General features: G+C 31.5%; 1 pseudogene; it reads right to left on the bottom strand.

Annotated features, from left to right (window-relative positions):
• Positions 1 to 1,995: 1,995 nt before the first annotated feature.
• LOC120172187 lies at positions 1,996 to 6,048 on the bottom strand (annotated as a pseudogene).
• Between the last annotated feature and the right edge of the window lie 12,724 nt (positions 6,049 to 18,772).

The raw sequence follows: 18,772 nt of genomic DNA, 5'->3' as shown, positions 1-18,772 counted from the left end.
AGCTATCAGTTGTTTTTCAAACACTCTTATAATTTTTTAAAATAAAGGTTTAGACTACCTCTAAAACATTGATTAATAAATTGATTTTTAAATATATTTTTAATAACCATTATAACATAAACATTTAAAATAATAACATTAAAAATATTAAACTTTTATTTTAAATAAAAATTTCTTTAATATCTAAAATTAATAAAAATTATTTTAAATACTTTTTTTTGTTAAAACTATGTTTTTAATTAATCACTGCCGATCTATTGACCAACTAATCCAAATCGGGTACTGCAGAGGTGAGAGAAACCCTCCCAACCCAGTTTACTCCATTCGAACCTCTGACCTTGCTTATGAGACCTAATGTCTCATCCCACTAGACCAACTGATTATTGGTGTTAAAACTATTATTTTAACACATAGATGATGGTTTGAACATTAAAGAAAGTCCCGGAGAGGCTGTGTTGGGCATTTAATCAACAAATCCCCTTTAATCCATTACGCTTGAAATGATCATTTATCATAATTTTAAAGTATTATATTTTTTATTATTAATTTATTTTTATTCATCTATAATTTTATAAATTGTCTCTTTTAAAACTTTAAAAATTTATCTCTCAACATAAAATTTTATATATGTACCGGATGATTTACTTTAAAGACGAGAGTAAGATGTTATAGATGGAACTTCTAAAAAAATGTTCAATTATATTTGGGGTAAGAATACGTTTTGATACTATGATTTGAGTTTATGATACATTGTGGTACTTAAACTTTTTTCAGTTCAATTAGATATTTTAATACAATGATTTGATTTTAAAATTTAAACTGATACATAAACTTGATTTTATGATTTAAATTAATTTAAATAAATCATTTATTGTAAATATAAATTTAGATAATAATTTAAACCAATAAATCAAGTTTATGCGACTAATTAGATCATAAATGGAATTAAGTTAATTCAAAGGTTTTATTGATCTTTGATTGATTCATAAAATCTTGCGGGGAAGAAGGGATTATTTATCGCTTAAAAAATTAGTTTGGTTGTTATAAGTTTTGACTAGGGATGGGCATGGGTCGGGGTTTGGGTCAAGTTTCGGTCAACCTAATCAAACCAAAATTTTTTACATCTTTCATCCGATCCGACCCAAAATAATAAAAATATTATTTTTATTCAATAAAACAGTGATTTAATTGAAAAAATAATATATATATGGGTGTTATTGTAATTATTCCTAAATATATAAGGTAAAATTATATTTTTCGGGTTGGGTCGAATATTTTTCACCCTAAACTCGAATCCGACCCGACCCAAACATCACATTTAAAAAACATGACCCGAGCCTAACCCAAATTTTTTTAATAAACACGACCCGATCAAGTCGGATTCAGGTCCCATGTTCATCCCTAGTTTTGACTACATGATTTTATATATATAAATTAATTAATTAACTAATAACATGCCATTCACGCTTGCTGTTGAGGATTGAAGAGAAGGAAAAGTTGTATTAAAAACGGTATTGACATTGTTGAAGATATTCCTTAAGTATTTGGGTTCGAACACTATAAATATTAAAAGTATAAACTTTAGATATTAAAAGTGTAAACTTTTAAGATAAAAAAAATTGAGAATTATTGTTAAAAGTGATATTATCTTGTACTTACTCAAGGTTAATAAAAAAAATCTGTATGTGTTTCCTAATGGATCTTCAGAAATATTTAAAAAAAAAAGAAAAAAGAATATGGTTTGAAAAAAATTGAGTCACTGAAAGCTCATCAAACATGAAATCGTCATCTTGCATTTCAAATTAAATACGACTGAATATCTTCAAATTTAGTCTACATCGGATTAAAATTTTCGAATTTGAGAATCAATTACGTGTGAAAAGGATAAAACACATAATAATTAATTTTGTCATGATAGATCATCTTCAATCTTCTGTAAATATGCGATTTATAAATCTTTTGTAAAAAAAAAAGATTTGAATTCGAAGAAAAGTAGAGCATAAATGGTAATACAAGCCACAATTTTTATGATATAAATCAACTTATGAAAATTTATGCCATACAAAGTTGGGGTTTTTCACATCTCCAGCTTTACTGCTGCTATGCGGCCACCCTTATTCATATTCCAGCATACCATATAGACACCAAACTGCTATCTCGGAGGCAAACGAAAAGCTACTGGTTTCCGGTGACAGGGCCATCACGGCCTTTTTTGATATCATCCCACCCTCTCAGCCATGGCTGGCCGGGGGTTGCTCGGGTCTCAGGTGAAGAATAGTTGCTGAGGTTTTTCAAGACCTTCTCTTGCACTGCAGAGAAAACCTATACAACCAAGCAGATCATATAAGAACACTGGGAATAATGGTACAACAAACTTTGTATATTTCAGATCATCTCTTACAGGATTAGCCGTCACCGCTTCAGGTGGTTGTTCTTGACCCGTTAGCCATTTCCAGAGGTCGGGGTTTTCCTGCGAAAGAGAAATATATATATGAAAAATATTGGATGCTAATGAGATGCATGATTTGTCGATCCCTTTCCTCAAACACACTAGTCTTGAGAAAGATATTTCTTATGGTTTTATAGAACTTAATGGAAAGAGATACATGTTGACTGGTCTGCTATAAATTTCTATGGCCAACGTCAAAATCATCTCAGCGACGAGCAAAAGTCTGTTCCAATATACTTCGGTCAAGTCAGTTAAGATGGTGTTTTAGCTGGTTAAATCAGTCAGTTATTCATTATAAATATTCGTTTATAATGAAACATATAATAAATATATAGGATAAATTGTGTATAGTTTCTAAACTATCAATTTTGATTTGCTTTAGTACCTAAACTTTCTATTTTTTTTCAAAACCATGCCTAACGTTTAGTTTTTGTTTCATTTTAGGATCTGTTTGTTTGGTTGTAATTGGTTTTCTAGAAATTGAATTCTGGAAAATGAATTACTGTAATTTAAATTCTGGAAAACGTTTTCCGGAAAATTAATTACATTTCTCTGAAAAACATCTGGAAAACGTTTTACGATGTTTGAAAGATGTTTAAACTTTTTTTCCACTAGTTTATGAGTTTTTAAAAATTATTTATTACAAATATTAAATACAATAAATAATATTTTTATCATAAAACTTAATATTATTATTTTTAAAATATTAAAATAATTTATTTATTATTAAATATTATTTTTATAATTTTATTAATAAAAAATATTAATATTGATATATTTTATTGAAATAAATATATTATAAATTATATTAATGTTAGAGTTACTAAATTAGGTGTAATTTGAAAGTTAAATAATTAAATTAAAAAAAATTAAACTTTACTAACCAAAATAGGAGTGAGAAGATAGTTGTGATATATGATACAATTTACCCATAGAAGGTGCTACGTGCAAATCATCCGTTTATATTTTAACGGTGAGATATTAAGGGTTTGTTTGTTTGCCGTAAAATGAATTACGGAATTGATTTTCCCCGAAATTCCATGTTTGTTTCACGTAATTCGTTTTCCGGAAAATATTTTCCCGTGTTTGTTTCACGTAATTCGTTTTCCGGAAAATGTTTTCCAGTGTTTGGTTGGAGGAAAACTGATTGATCAACGTAAAATATTTTCCTGGTCAACAGATTTTTTTTTTTGTGTTTTCTAGAAAATGACTTTCAGTCTGATTTTCTGTAAGTCATTTTCCGAACTTTTCACTTCAAAGAATAAATACTCAAAATAATTTTATTTTAATTTTTTTTTTAAAGTTTATGTACTAAAATAGCCCAAAACTAATGATTTATGTACTAAACGCATAATTACCCAAATATATATATAATGTATAATTTTTTAACAAAACCCCCAACCAACTTCTATTCATGTTTTTCATACTTGGAAGGAACCAAGAGAAAAGGGAGGAAATGTGGTTTAACCGACTTAAATAACTGATGCTAAGCGGGTTTGGTTAGGTCTGTTGAATTGGTTTTATGGTATTTTCAGTTAAACTGCCCGAAGCAACCGACTGTTCTCCGCTAGTAACAAGAAAAGGTTAGAAGCAAACCAAGGCTTAAGTTGATAAGTGAAGATCAATAGCAGACGGTTCAAGCTTCAGGTGCAAGCCAAGATATAAAAAATGGAGAGCCGAGATTAGTTGCCTATATGCCCAGATAGAATTGCAACAGGTCCATTGCAGGTAAAAAAAAATAGATCATAAAATTCTTGCATGTTTAGGACAAAGAATTCAGTGTCATTAGATGCCACTAAAGACTAGACAATAACAATTGTCTGCCTAAAGGATCTAAATTTGGTTTAACCGACTTAAACAACCAAAGTTAAGCGGGTTTGGCTAGGTCGGTTGAATTGGTTCTTCAGTATTTTCAGTTAAACTGCCTGAAGCGACTGTTCTCCCCTAGTAACGAGAAAGGTTAGTAGCAAAGTTGGTAAGTGAAGATCAATAGCCGACAGTTCAGGCGTAAGGTGCAAGCCAAGGTATAAAATCGACATCAGTTGCCGATAAGCCTAGATAGAATTACAACCGGCCCATTGCTGTAACAAAGAAAAGATCAAACAAATTCTTGCATATTTAGGACAGAATTCAGTATCATTAGATGCCGCTAAACACTTGACAATAACAACTGTCTGCCTATGGGATCTAAATCGTAATCCAATTCCAAAAACGCAATCCGAAGCATGAATCGAGCAGAAAACAAAGCAAGAATGCTCAGGTGATGCTTCGAATCGACAGGATTTGGATATAGTTTGAAACTTAAATGCATGTAAATTCAGCTTATAAGCAATAAAAAATGAACCCTTTAAACAAAAGATGGAGAATAAAGAAGAATACCAAATCAAGGACATGAATAAGAGCATTATTGATCATATAGAATTAGATAATTGTTATACCCTACTCCGCACATCAAAACTTCTGGGAAACTCCGCAACGGAGGCCCTAGAAGAACCATCCCCAGACAAGGAGCACATGGAGCCTTATATCCCTCAAGAAACCACAAACTCTTGACATGACTTTTAGTAGGTCCAACATGATCAGCTAATCTAATCAAGCAGACATATCTATCCTGTCAACCTAAAGATAGCCATCATGGGTCTACGCCTATAATCTATCCCCATGGTCACTATAAAACCTCTTGATAAAGATCGAGAGGGGATTGGTTTTTACGACATCTCAACACCCATCCTTCTTCCTTACAAAAGAGAGAATCTTCATACCGACTAACGACCATGTAACCCACGGCTGTGGCTCTCCGCCAAAACTAGAAGAGGTGAACCGCCTATAATCGACTTAAACCATTCGTTTCCATAGAAAAATAATGAACCCCATTAAACATATTAGCATAGCAAGCAGCTTTATTGCCTATATTGAACAGAAAACAAGGCATGAACCCTAACTTAAAGGCAACACCAAATCAAGGACATGTAAATTTAGCTTACAAGCAATAAAAAAAGAACTTTTATTTTTTAAGAAAAAGGAGAAATAGAGAAGAATACCAAATCAAGGACATGAACAAGAGCTTTAATTCCATTTTCATCCATGGAATGGATATGTTCCTCAACCCATTTTCCCAAAACCAAATCCAGCTCCAAAAAAACCTCTTTGTTTGCTCCTATACAACAATCTATAAAACCCAAAACAGAGATCCATCAAAAATTCAAAATCCATTTTGATCATCAGAACCGAAAAGAAAAAACAAGGTATCCCAGGAAGCTAACCTGTTAAAGAGACGCCTTTTGCTTTCATCGTTAGAAAGATCGATGTTTAATGGCTGGGTGTTACTAAAATCCGTAGAAGAATATCTTGAAATCCAACCATACTGTGGCCTGATAAAGAACAAATTTTACTAATGCAAAAAAACTAATAAAAGCAAACAAAGGTGCAAGGATAAAAGGTTAATGGATACCTGAAAACGGTGGTTGTAAGGTGGGCGACGGTGGAATTATTAATGATACGGCTGGCGTTCCGGAGAGCTATTCTGAGGGTAGCCATCGGCTTAACGAACGATTCTAGAACTCTGGAGAACCGAGAACGGGATGAAAATTGATAAGCAAAATATGATAATAAATTAGAAATAAAAGTTCGGGTAAACTAATTTGATAGTAACTAAAAGTTTAGGTCTCTTTCATTTTTTTCACTAACTTTTAAAACTTGCATCATAATTATTAAATTTTTAATTTATTTTCATTACTATTGCTGTCATTAGCAGCAGTTAAGAAATGTTGATGGGACATGAAATTCTTCTTGCAAAAAACTCCTAAAATTCTAAATCTACATTTATCGTAAAAAAATACATTTCTTATTAATGGGGCAATTATCGATCAATTCTGAAAAGATTTGTTTGACTAAAAGATTAACATAGTTTGATAGCAGATGGTTACAGATCAAAATGTTTAAATTTTTTTTAGTTTTTATTAGGAATTAAAGAGATTAGAAAACTATTTAACGAGTTTGGTTATTTTTTGAATGAATAAAGCATCGAACGGTGGTAGAAACGATGTTGATTTAATACAAATTAAAAGTTAAAATTTTTTAATCCATCATTGTTAATCATAGGATTAATTTGAAACTAAAATATGTAATCTTCTAGAGAAATGAAGTCCTTCCACCATTGAAATTAACCAACGATCACTCAATTCATCGAAATTTGAGTTTTTGGAGCAACGATCAATTTTGAAAATTAACATTTCTTGAGAGAATAAGACTTTAACATGCCACATTCATCATTGCATAAAGGCAATTATAATAAAGAAATCGAATTAAAAGTTTAATCACTATAATTTAGTATTAAAATGTAGTGACCAACGTGAAAGTGCTTAAACATTTAGTGACTATCAATACAGTTTACCCTAAAATTAAAGCAGACGAGGGAAATGAATCGTGGCCTATTTTAATCCAAGTACAGATGTTAGGTCACCCTCTCTCTAAATGGGTCGATGCGACCGAATTACATGCAGTTTTGAAAGGGTAAATTACACAAAATGTTTACGAACGAGTCATTAAAATGCAAGGAATTACAATTAAATCATTAAAGCTTAAGTATATAAAAGGTGTCCAATTTATGTCTGTTTTTTAGTTTAGTGCCTAATGTTTATTTCATTTCAATTTGATATCTAATTTTGTATTCTGTTATTCAAAATAGATCAAGGCCATTACAGATTATTAAGTTTAACCGCTATCCCATTAAAAATATCACCTGACATATTTTTTAAACCTTATCGTGTTGCTTTGTTCATCTTTGGTGATTCGTTGTTTGATCCCAGAAACAACAATTACATCAATACTACCACTGATTTTCAGGCAAATTTCATTCCTTATAGTGACACCTTCTTCAAATACTCTATTGGCAGATTCTCCGATGGCCGTCTGATCCCATATTTTATTGGTAAACCACTTGAAAAAATTTGAGTTTCGATTTGCCCTTCGGTTCATTTCTCACCATTTTTTTGGTTGCAGCTCAGTTTGCTGGCTTACCAATAATTCCAGCATATTTGAAGCATATTTGCAGGATATTTGGGTGAACTTTGTATATGGTGGAGCCAGTGCTCTTATCGAATCTCATCAAGGATTTGTATGTCATATTGGTTTATCATCTTAAATGCTCTGTTAAGCTTTGTTTAGTTCATACTTGGATGAAAATTTTTGTTTATTTTTAAACGTCAGGTCGTGGACTTAGAAACTCAAATAAAATACTTCAAGAAGGTTGAGAAATCATCGAGACAAGAGCTAGGAGACGTAGAGGCCAAGAAATTGTTGTCCAGAGCTGTTTACTTGGTTAGCGTTGGAGCAATGATTACTTGACCAAAAATTCAACTGCCTCAGACAAAGAGTTCGCTTCCATGGTGCTCGGCAACCTCACAGTCACTCTCAAAGTAATCCATACCTTAACAAAAAAACTAACTTGTCTTTTTTCCACCCATTTCCACCGTCGCTCTCGATTGCAATGGTAAACGAGAATTATTAGGGTTCGTTGCAAATTTTCAGATTATCCGGAACGAAAGAGTAAAGGGGAAGAGAGAAACTGATTTAGAATTAACAGGTACAAAGTTAAAATGTTTAATTTTTCAATTAATCTATTATAATTAATTTCTTATTTCTGAAATCATTTTTTAATATTAAAAAATATGTCTGATGTCATTTTTAATGGGTTAACAGTCAAACTTAACGGTCCGTCACGACTTGACCATAACGGAATACAACGTTAGACACCAAACTAAAACGAAATAAACGTTAGACATTAAATTGAAAAAGTAAACATAGGTAGGACACTTTTTGTATGTCCACTATTAAATATCAAATGGGACAATAAAGAGGTTTATTATAAAACAATTATAGTTGGGTTTTCGTTGGGTAGTTTAAACCTCATGTCACCTTATTAGTAAGTTTACCAATAGATCACAATATTTCAAAAGAAAATATAATCGATAATTGAATTTATTTTTGTTTCAAATGGGCGACTTGATTTTAGACTTCTCGAAGATCAGAGGCTTTGTTTGATGACCCGAACAGTATAGGGTTGTAGTTTGCGAAAGAAAGAATATATCTATGACAAGGTCGTCCGACGATGGACGAAATAAACCGTGATTTAAGTTTCAACATTTTGAGATAATTTTGTAAATTTTAAGAGATATTTCAAGAACCTAATCTAATGAATTAGACAAGGAGAGCTAGATAAATATTATGATGCAATATGGGGATCACTATAAGCGATTAGATTTTATATTACACGTGACCTTATTACTAAAATTCATTGAATGAATGATTTTATTATAAACTTTTGAAATATGTAAAATTTTAATTATTAGAATATCTCTATTCAGACTCGCGCTTGATCCGTTTGAAGCTTGCTTCTGTTCTACGGGTGAAGGCAAACTTCGATGCTAGTTTTCATTATGTCACGTTTGAAGGAGATTTCATGCCTGTGATGGTGCGTTTAGCTTCGACAGACCCATAATTTTCGAAAATTGGGGTGCCAATCATGGACGGTCGCAAATTGGTTGCTTCCCTTAGTGCATGTTCCTTCCATCATGTTCCACGTTCGGTGAATCTGGTAGCGCATGCTCTAGCCACGCTGACTGATTCTACGGCGGAGGATCAGTTTTGGATTGAGGAATCTCCTGCTTGCGTTTTTCTTCAGGTAGCGAAGGATCATCGGTGGTTGGATTCCCCTTATCTAATGGGTTGTGGTTTCACGGTCTCTGTTAACAGACTCAATTTGTGTGTTACTTGGGATTTCCTTGCTGCTCGTCCGTTGCTTTCTGGCTTACTATTTCTTTTGGTTTTTAATAAGATTTTCAGCCGACATTTTACATTAAAAAAAACTATGAATGATTTATTTATAATTAATTAAGTGATTCGACAATGACCCGTGACAATCATGTAACATGTGGATCACATCTTTAATAGCCTCTCAAGCATGGGTTCGAACCCAACCCAACCATGACAAATTTGGATGCTACAAGTAATTCACCATTGCCCACGGCACAACTATCAAATGTGCCTCTCAAAAGCCGAGAGTGGTGTAGGTGCCGAGATCCAGTTGGCCCCACAGTACCAAGTCACATCTTCCTGCATAAAAAAATCGCAGTGTCAAAAAAAAATTCTATACTTGTTTAAATAGTTATATTAATTTATATTTTCTTTAAATACTTTGATGATAAATTTTTATTTGTGATAAAATGATTTTTGGTTGTATAAAACTCGTGAGTTGATTAATATAGTCAGTGTTTGTCGTTAACGTGAGAATATCATATTATCACTTTTTGATAAATAAAATATATCACATCATTATTTTTGACACATAACGTGAATTACATTGTCATTTTTAACATATAATATGTGTCACGTCGTTATTTTAGATATACAATATATGTCACATCATAATATTTTAACACATGATATGTGTCATATCATTACTTTCAACACATAACATGTACCACATCACACGTAATCACTTTCGACATATGACATATTATATCATCATTTTTATTATATGATATGTGTCACATCATCACTTTCGACACATAATGTCATGTCATCATTTTTTAATAAGTGATATGTACTATATCATCACTTTTAACACACGATTTGTTTCATATCATCATTTTAACATATAATAATTTTACATTAGCGACATTGACTTTTAATCAACTAATAATTATCATCTAATTATACAACATTTTGTCTAAAAAAATGAATCATTAATGAAAAATCACAAAAAGTTCTAAAAGAAGAACACTGAAATAATTATTTTATCAAACGTTTGAGATAAAGTGTATCATTATATATAAAAAATTTAGAATGAAATTATCACATTCATAATTATTTAATCTATTGTAATGTGTGAGGGATAACATAATTAGATATAAATTATGTAATACAACTCAAACGATTTTAGTGGTTAAAGAATTATTATTATCTTTTAAGGTGTCGGGTTCAAATTGTTAAGAGTATTTGAACATATACTACCTTATATTCCCTCCAACTTATTCAACAATAAAAAAGTAATTGGTTACTAAATAATTTATCAATAATTATAATCAATTTATTAAAGAAATATTAGAGATTTTATTTATATCGATGATCAAACATAGAATGCAAATTATAATTTTATATTTGATTAAATATTCGTCATATTAAACTTCTTAATAGAATTACTGTAGATTTATTATATATTCATTTAAATTATCATAGAATTTCTGCATTTTGTTCTTATGCACTTCTACTTTGTTTTTTTCTTTAATCTCATAAAGTTCAAAAAGTTGAATATTAGAAATAAGATTATATTTTAATTAAGAAAACAAATCTCATAAAGTTCAGAATTTGAATAATAAAACTGACCTTTTCTACTTTGTTTCAAAGAAAAATCTAGCTTAGTACTGATTTGACTATTAAAACTGAGATTTTTCATTTTATTTAGCATGATAAATCTCTGTTTTTAGTGAGAAAACATTTATAAATTATGTTTAAACATATTTAAAATGAAATTAACATCATTTAAAAAATAATTGATATTCCTACGAGGAAATTAACCGTTCAATGTTTAGTCCACTCACTCTGAATTATGATATTGTATTTAAAAAATTTTAACTTCATTTTTTATTTTATTTAATATGATAAATCTTAATTTTGTATTCAAATTAATATTTGAAGTATGTTTTAGAATTTTTTTTAACGCAACCAGCATTTGTTAATAAAATCTTCTTTCAAAATTTAGTGCATGCCACCTATGACACATTGAACAAACAAAAATAATTAACACAAACCAAAAAAGCAAAGTAAAAAAAAAACCGACAAACAAACCAATAAAACATAAAAAACACTGCTGGTTCGCCACTATTTGAGAGAAAGATGAAGCAGTGATCGCAAAACACAAAGAGGCATAAGGAAGCAAACACAACCTAAATCCGCCAAGTCTCATTGTCTTCATTGCTAAATTACGGAGGATCTATCCATCTTCTATCCACCGAAGTCTGTCTCTCTACTCTCCACGGACCTTCTTAAACCCAAAAATGGTCTGCATCCCCAGAATTCAAGTCGGCTGCTAACAAATGGGCTGCTGCATTTGCTGATCTGTGGGTGAAACATGGTCATAATTAAAAAGATAAGCAAGTTTCAAATATAAAAAATCGTAAAATCATAATAAGCATCGAAATATCCATAAAAGCATAAATCATCCAAAAACAGAAAGTATTCAAATCCAAAGACAAACAAATATCCAAATTCGAAAAATGAAAATATCCAACACAGTCTAAATGCAAGACCGAACATGAGCAAATAACAAGCAGTCAACAAGGAAAAGCGATCAGGCGTCCGACGGAGGAGGATCACGATACGAAGATGGAGCGCGAAAGAAAGTAAAGTCGCGAGAAAGAGCGTCGATCCTATCCGTCACCGTGTCAAATCTAGCATGATAGTCACGTTGGGAGTCCACATGCATCGTCTCCAAAGAGTACTGTCTAGCACCAGTCTCAAAAACCTGAGTCCCCAAAGTTGTGAAGTGAAACTCTATGGTAACAAACTGCATGCCCATCGTCTCCATGAAAGTCTGGAAGTAATGAGGAATCACACTCGCATCCTCACCGCCGACTCGAGGGGATCGATAGGAACACAGTTTTCCTGATCATTGACATCACATATCAGATCATCGCCCTGAGGTTGAGGTGCACTAGAGGTAGAGTCAATTGCTTGCTTCACTTTTCTTTTCCACCTCGTCCCAAACTTTCCAAATCTCGATTTACGAAGAGATTTAAGATCAATGTAGTAGGATAAGGGAATAGTGGGATCTAGATTGACATTGATACATGCTTTGACAAATATATGGCTAAGAAGACAATCATAAACTAGGGTATCAAATTTCTTAGATTGAAAGTTATTGATGACGTCGACAAGCTCACCAAAAGACTTTTTGGGGAAAAATTATTTGTTTATTATTTTGAAGAGAATGAATCCACCCAATGTCTATGGTACAAAAGGTAGAGAACTTACCTCCGAATAGTCAAAACCACCAAGAGATAGTAAGATGCAAGAAACACTCATGAATATCTAAAGTGTTAACATTATGACCGATCACATAAGGGGATTCAACAATATCTTTCTCGTTATCTATACCCTTAACCTCTAGACATATGTCTCTGGCTATGGAAACGCCATCGATGTGAATGTATTATCCTATGAGATAGGAGTGAATACTAAAGGTGGTATTTTTTGCTTCATCAACAATACAAACAACGTTTGAATAGAAGGTACGAACAAGCTGTTGAAAGACAACATAATTGATTTTGAAAGTGTTGTCTAATTTTCATATTTAAGAATCAAAAGATACTTTAATTTAAGCTCATTAATGGTCGAAAGGCAGGGCATGCGCTCACCCCTGAGAGCTCTCAAAGAAATGAGTGTACCTATACCAAAGGTTTTGGCGACCGAGTTCATTAAAACATGAGTTTTAGATTGTGAGCTCGTTTGGATTTTGAACAAGGTTAATAATAAGAATTTGGAGGTAGATTTTGAGGAGATGCTCGGGGAGTACTAGGTTGTTTTATTTTTTGGGGGGAGAAATTGGGATAGAATAACCTGTACAAAGAAACAATATATATGTATGCTAATATCAATATCAAACTCAGTATGATTCCACAATTCAAGGTAATTGAATATAAGTAAAACTTATGGGCTTAATGAATTATATATATATATATATATATATATATATGTGTGTGAAAAAAATATAGTGCAATTGTCTTTATATATATAAGATAATAAAAAAGTAAAAGTAACTAAAGATATTACAAACAAATATATCTATGGACAAATATGTATAATGTATATGTGTATATAAAAAAATAAGTATAATGTATATTGAAACATGTATATAAGTAAAAGTTAGTAAGTATAACGTGTATATATATAAAGAAATTTGAAATATGTATATTTGAAGAAATTAGACATATAATAATAATAATAATAATAATAATAAATTTTTTAATTCAAAAAATTAAAAATTGATAATGAAAAACAGTACATACTGAAGCGAAAATAGCATATTTGTCCCTTGCTATGATTCGAAGTAATCTAGTAGAAATATCAACCCAAATTCGAAAATAGAAATTAAGGTTTTTTTTTTTTTTAAATTACATTGAATCTGCGAAATGAGATGGAATGGAGAAGAATAGCACGAATTTGATGAAATGCAGGAAATACACAATGAAATCCGACTGAAATATACCCAAAAATGAACGATTTTGATGGATTTTTTTAGAGAGATATGTGATGGGGTTCTACCAGTTGCGTTTAGGGTTTGTGTTGAAATGAAACAATTGGGATTTTTGACCTTTAAAACATAAATTTGACCCAGAGTATTGGTACTCATTTAAATGAGTATCGATACTTGTACGTTGAAGAATATAGTATTAATACAGAGTATCGATACTCCTAACGATGCTATAAGAACAATATCAGTACGTGATAAACAATATAGATACTAAGGAAGAACAATGTTTGTACTGTAAAATAGTATCGATACTAAATGCATGAAATGGTTCAAAAAATTAGCAAACGAGTCCTAAAAAGTCATCTTTTTCAACAACAAAAATTAGCACATACAACACGTGAGCATGTGAGACATAAAAATATAACCAATATACAAGCATTCATTCATTTATACAAAGTTTAACAACAAAAACACCTATGAATGCTAAAGTAGCATGAGTTTATAGTTAGAGTGCACCAAAAGGTCCAAAATCATAATGCATATTTTAGGGTATCAATAATGGTATAGGTAACTCTAAATTGACAAAGAAAATATGTCCAAACAAATAAATACAAATTCAAGCATACTTTGAACACTTCACCAATTTTAATGAAAAACCTTAAAACTCCCTCTAACTAATTGCATAATAGGCATCAAATAAGTCATTTAGCATGCATTTTCATAAAATCATAAAATGCATACAATATTTAACCACAAAGTCAAGGTATATTCATTAAACCTAATTCTCTCCTAAGTGTCCAAAATCTTTCCTTATCTAAAGGTTTTGTAAAGATATTTTCTACTTAATGCAAAGTGTCTACATACTCTAGAACTATATTTTCTTTTGAGACATGATCTCCAATGAAATGATGTCTAATTTCAATATGCTTAGTTTTAGAATGTTGGATGGGATTTTTTGTGAGACAAATAACACTAGTATTGTCACACTTGATAAGAATAGTAACTACATCAATTCCATAGTCTATTAGTTGTTGTTTCTTCCATAAAACTTAACCACAATAACTATCAGTCGAAATGTATTCCGCCTAGGTGGTTGATAATGTTATACTATTTTGTTTATTTGAAAACCATGAAATCAAAATACTACCTAAGAATTGGCAAGTATTTGAGGTATTTTTCCTATCTAATTTACAACCTCCATAATCCGCATCCGATGAAACATACAAGCTAAAGTTAGAGTCTCTAGGATACCAAAGTCCTATACTAGGAGTGTCTTTAAGGCATCTAAAGATTCTCTTAATGAATTGTAAATGTGATTCCTTATGACATGATTGAAATCTAGCAATAAGCAAACACTAAACATAATGTATGGTCTACTTGTGATAAGATAAAGCAATGATCCAATCATAGACCTATAAAGTTTAATATCTACACACTTACCTTCCTCATCATTGTCAAGTTTTTTACATGAGCTTTAACTAGGGGTTTCACACCCTCAAATCCAAACTTTTTAAGAACATCTTTGATGTACTTTGCTTGATTAATGAAGATGCCATCTTTCCTTTGCTTGATTTGGAGTCCTAAGAAAAATGAGAGCTCATCCATCATGCTCATCTCAAATTCACATTGCATTAACTTAGCAAATTCTTAGCCAAGTCTATCATTAGTAGATCCAAAAATAATGTCATCAACATAAACTTGAACTAATAATAAATCTTTACCTTTACTTTTTTATAAATAAGGTAATGTTAACCTTCCCTTTTAAAAGCTTTTTTCAATAATAAAATTTGACAATCTTTCATACCAAGCTCTACGAGTTTGTTTTAAACCATATAAAGCTTTTGTCAATTTAAAAGCATGATTTGGAGATTGTAAATCCAAAATTGGGAGGTTGTTCCACATTGTAACACCCCAACTCGTACCCGACCCAGATACGAATCCGAGGTGTCACATTGGCTATTCAAAACTTTTAAAACTTATAAAAATCATGAAAATTCAACTTTCATTAAAATAAAGTTAATAATTTACATAAGTACAATCAAAATATTACAAAACTGATCAAATCATAAGTAAATTACACTTTACTGAATGCCAACACCTTTAATACAACAAAATACATACTGTGAATTTACTTCTGATCTGATCTTCGAGTGAAGGTATGTTGTTCTGCTGAACCTAGGTTTGATCCTCCTGTTTTTCAGTACCTACGTGTAAAATGCTTACAAGCTAAGTCATATGCTTAGTGAGGCATAAAAATATAATAATGCATTTCCTATAAATATGAACATGCAATGTAATTATTCAAATAAAATTATAACTATCATATCATTATTCCATCATATCCAACATGATTCATTGTAAACAATAATAACATGATAACATATAATAATGTAAACACTTCTTATATCTTTTATAGGCCCATGTACATTACTGAGAACTTAAGGTATGCGAGTATATTGAGGTTGTGCACATCTGTTGTCACCACAGCTCGTATAGAGTTCCACCGAGTGGCACATGAAATTTGTCCCGAAGGACCTCATGTATATGTCCCGAAGGACCTATGTAACCCTCGACTCTTGGCATGCCAACTATACCTATAGCTCTCATATCACATAACATGGGCATTATTATTATACTTCATATATTCATATACTCATGTCATTTCTCTTATAATCACATATGTCTTCTCTTCTATCACATATCACATGTACATATAACCATCATTCTCATATCATATAACATATGTTATTTGAGTATGTTCACATGAATCATATAACATGTATTAAATCATATTAACATAACCATAACTTATGCATGTGTTTATAATGATCATAGTATATGCATGTTCATAAGTATTGGACTATGAAAATTAACATAGGAAATAGACTTATCACAAGTCTTATTTCCATTGAACTATACCTAGAATATGCACTCACCTTAGCCTCACTTGATCCCAATCACTTCAATGACTTAATTTCTCTTTCTTAATCGATCCTAACTTTTGAGTCATTTCGGAACTTGCTTGTGCTCGATATCTACACAATCATACATATTATATGCATAACAACATTCCAATTATCATACTTCGATCCTTAATTTCTTAGACTAAAATAAAGAATTAATTCTATTTTCCACTTGGAGTAGTATCGGTACCCAAGGTATGGTACTGATACTTCCCTAGTTGTGGTATCGATACCAAGCCTGCGTATCGATACCCAATTTCGATTCTGTAATCCTCATTTCAAAAATGGTATCGATACTAACCTTATGGTATCAATACCTTTGGTATCGATACTACCTTCCCAGGTATCGATACTCCATGAATAACTTTATCAAATTCAGACTTATGGTATCGATATTGTTTAACTAGTATCGATAACTAGTATCGATACTCCTATACTAAATATCACTCTTTTACTCTTGAAGTATCGGTACTGGATGAAGAAATACCGATACTCATAGCCCAGATTTCACTTTTTAAACCTAAAAATTTACCCATATCAGTTCAAATTCTTCATGTCTTATTCCCTTTCATACTCTTAACTCAAGTACACATACTCAAACCAATTTCTATTCATCTAACACATATTTATCTTCAAAATCTCCTTATATATCTTGAAATTAAGAATCCTACCAAATTTCCAGCATTTTCTAATTTCAATTCTAACACTTCATACTTCTTAATTTAACTGATGACAAGTCAAATTTAGTTTCAAATTCTAATTATCATCTCTTTTCCAAGATTTCATTTAAAGACTCTTTATCTTTAATCCCTCCTAATTCCTTCATCTTATAGTTTTAAGATAACTTAAGCTTTCCTTAAGCTTAAGTATCATCTAAGGATCATAAACCAAACTTAAAATTCAACAAATAATCAACTCACAATCAAACTCTCCTTTGCTATGGTAGCTCACGGTTGAAAAAGAAGAAGAAGAAGAAGAAGAGAGTTCTCTGGAGAAATCTTTCCTTTTCCCCTTTACATATCTCCACGTGTATATATTCTTACCATATCCCATTTTTAATTCATTTCTTGATCAAATGACCATTTTGCCCTTCTATTCATCATTCTTTACTATTTAGTCCTATACAAAATTTTCTATATAAGTCCCTGAACTATTCAATTTATCTACTTTAGTCAATAGATTATGAAGTTTTACAATTTAGTCACTAACCCGATATTAAGGATGTTACAAATCTCCCCTTAAGAAAAATTCATCCTCGAATTTTCACTACATAAAGATATGGGGGTACTGATTCATCATGTCCTCTTCACGCTTCCACGTTGCTTCCTCTATCTTGTGATTCCTCCATAATACCTTGACCAATGGAATAGTCTTATTCCTTAACTGTTTCACCTCATATGCAAATATTTGTACCGGTTCTTCTTCATAAGTCAATTCAGGTTGAACCTCTATCTCTTTTGATGTCATAATATATGAGGGATCAGATCTATATCTCCAAAGAATTGAAACGTGGAAAACATCATGAATCTTGTCCATTTCATGTGGAAAACCTAATTGGTATGCCATTGGTCTCATTCTCTTAACGATCTCATAGGGTCCAATAAACTGAGGACTAAGCTTTCCTTTTCGTCCAAACCTCAACACTTTATTCCACGGAGACACCTTTTAAGAATGTTTTATCTCTAACTTGAAATTTTATCTCTTTTCTCTTAAGATCGTCATATGATTTCTTTCTATCAGCTACCGCTTTGAGATTATTCTAAATCACTTGAAATTTTTCTTCCACTTCCTAAATCAACTCAGGACCAATAACTTCTCGATCTTTAAGCTCGTACCAATTCAAGGGCGTACAATATTTCCTCCCATATAGAGCCTCATAGGGAGCCATCTTGATGCTTGACTGGTAGCTATTATTGTAAGCAAATTCAGCAAGTATTTTTCCCGCGATCCTTTGAACTATATTATACAGACTCTCAACATATCCTCCAGAATTTGGATAGTCCGCTCGGATTGTCCATCAGCCTGAGGATGAAATGTTGTGCTAAAGGTCAATCGAGTTCCTAATGCTCCATGCAAAGTCTTATAAAACCTCGACGTGAATCTAAGATC

Source organism: Hibiscus syriacus, unplaced genomic scaffold (genome assembly GCF_006381635.1).
Source record: "Hibiscus syriacus cultivar Baekdansim isolate YM2019G1 unplaced genomic scaffold, ASM638163v2 tig00111847_pilon, whole genome shotgun sequence".
NCBI lineage: Eukaryota > Viridiplantae > Streptophyta > Magnoliopsida > Malvales > Malvaceae > Hibiscus > Hibiscus syriacus.
The sequence above is the reverse complement of the archived record's forward strand: the minus strand, read 5'-3'. Positions and strand labels throughout refer to the sequence as shown.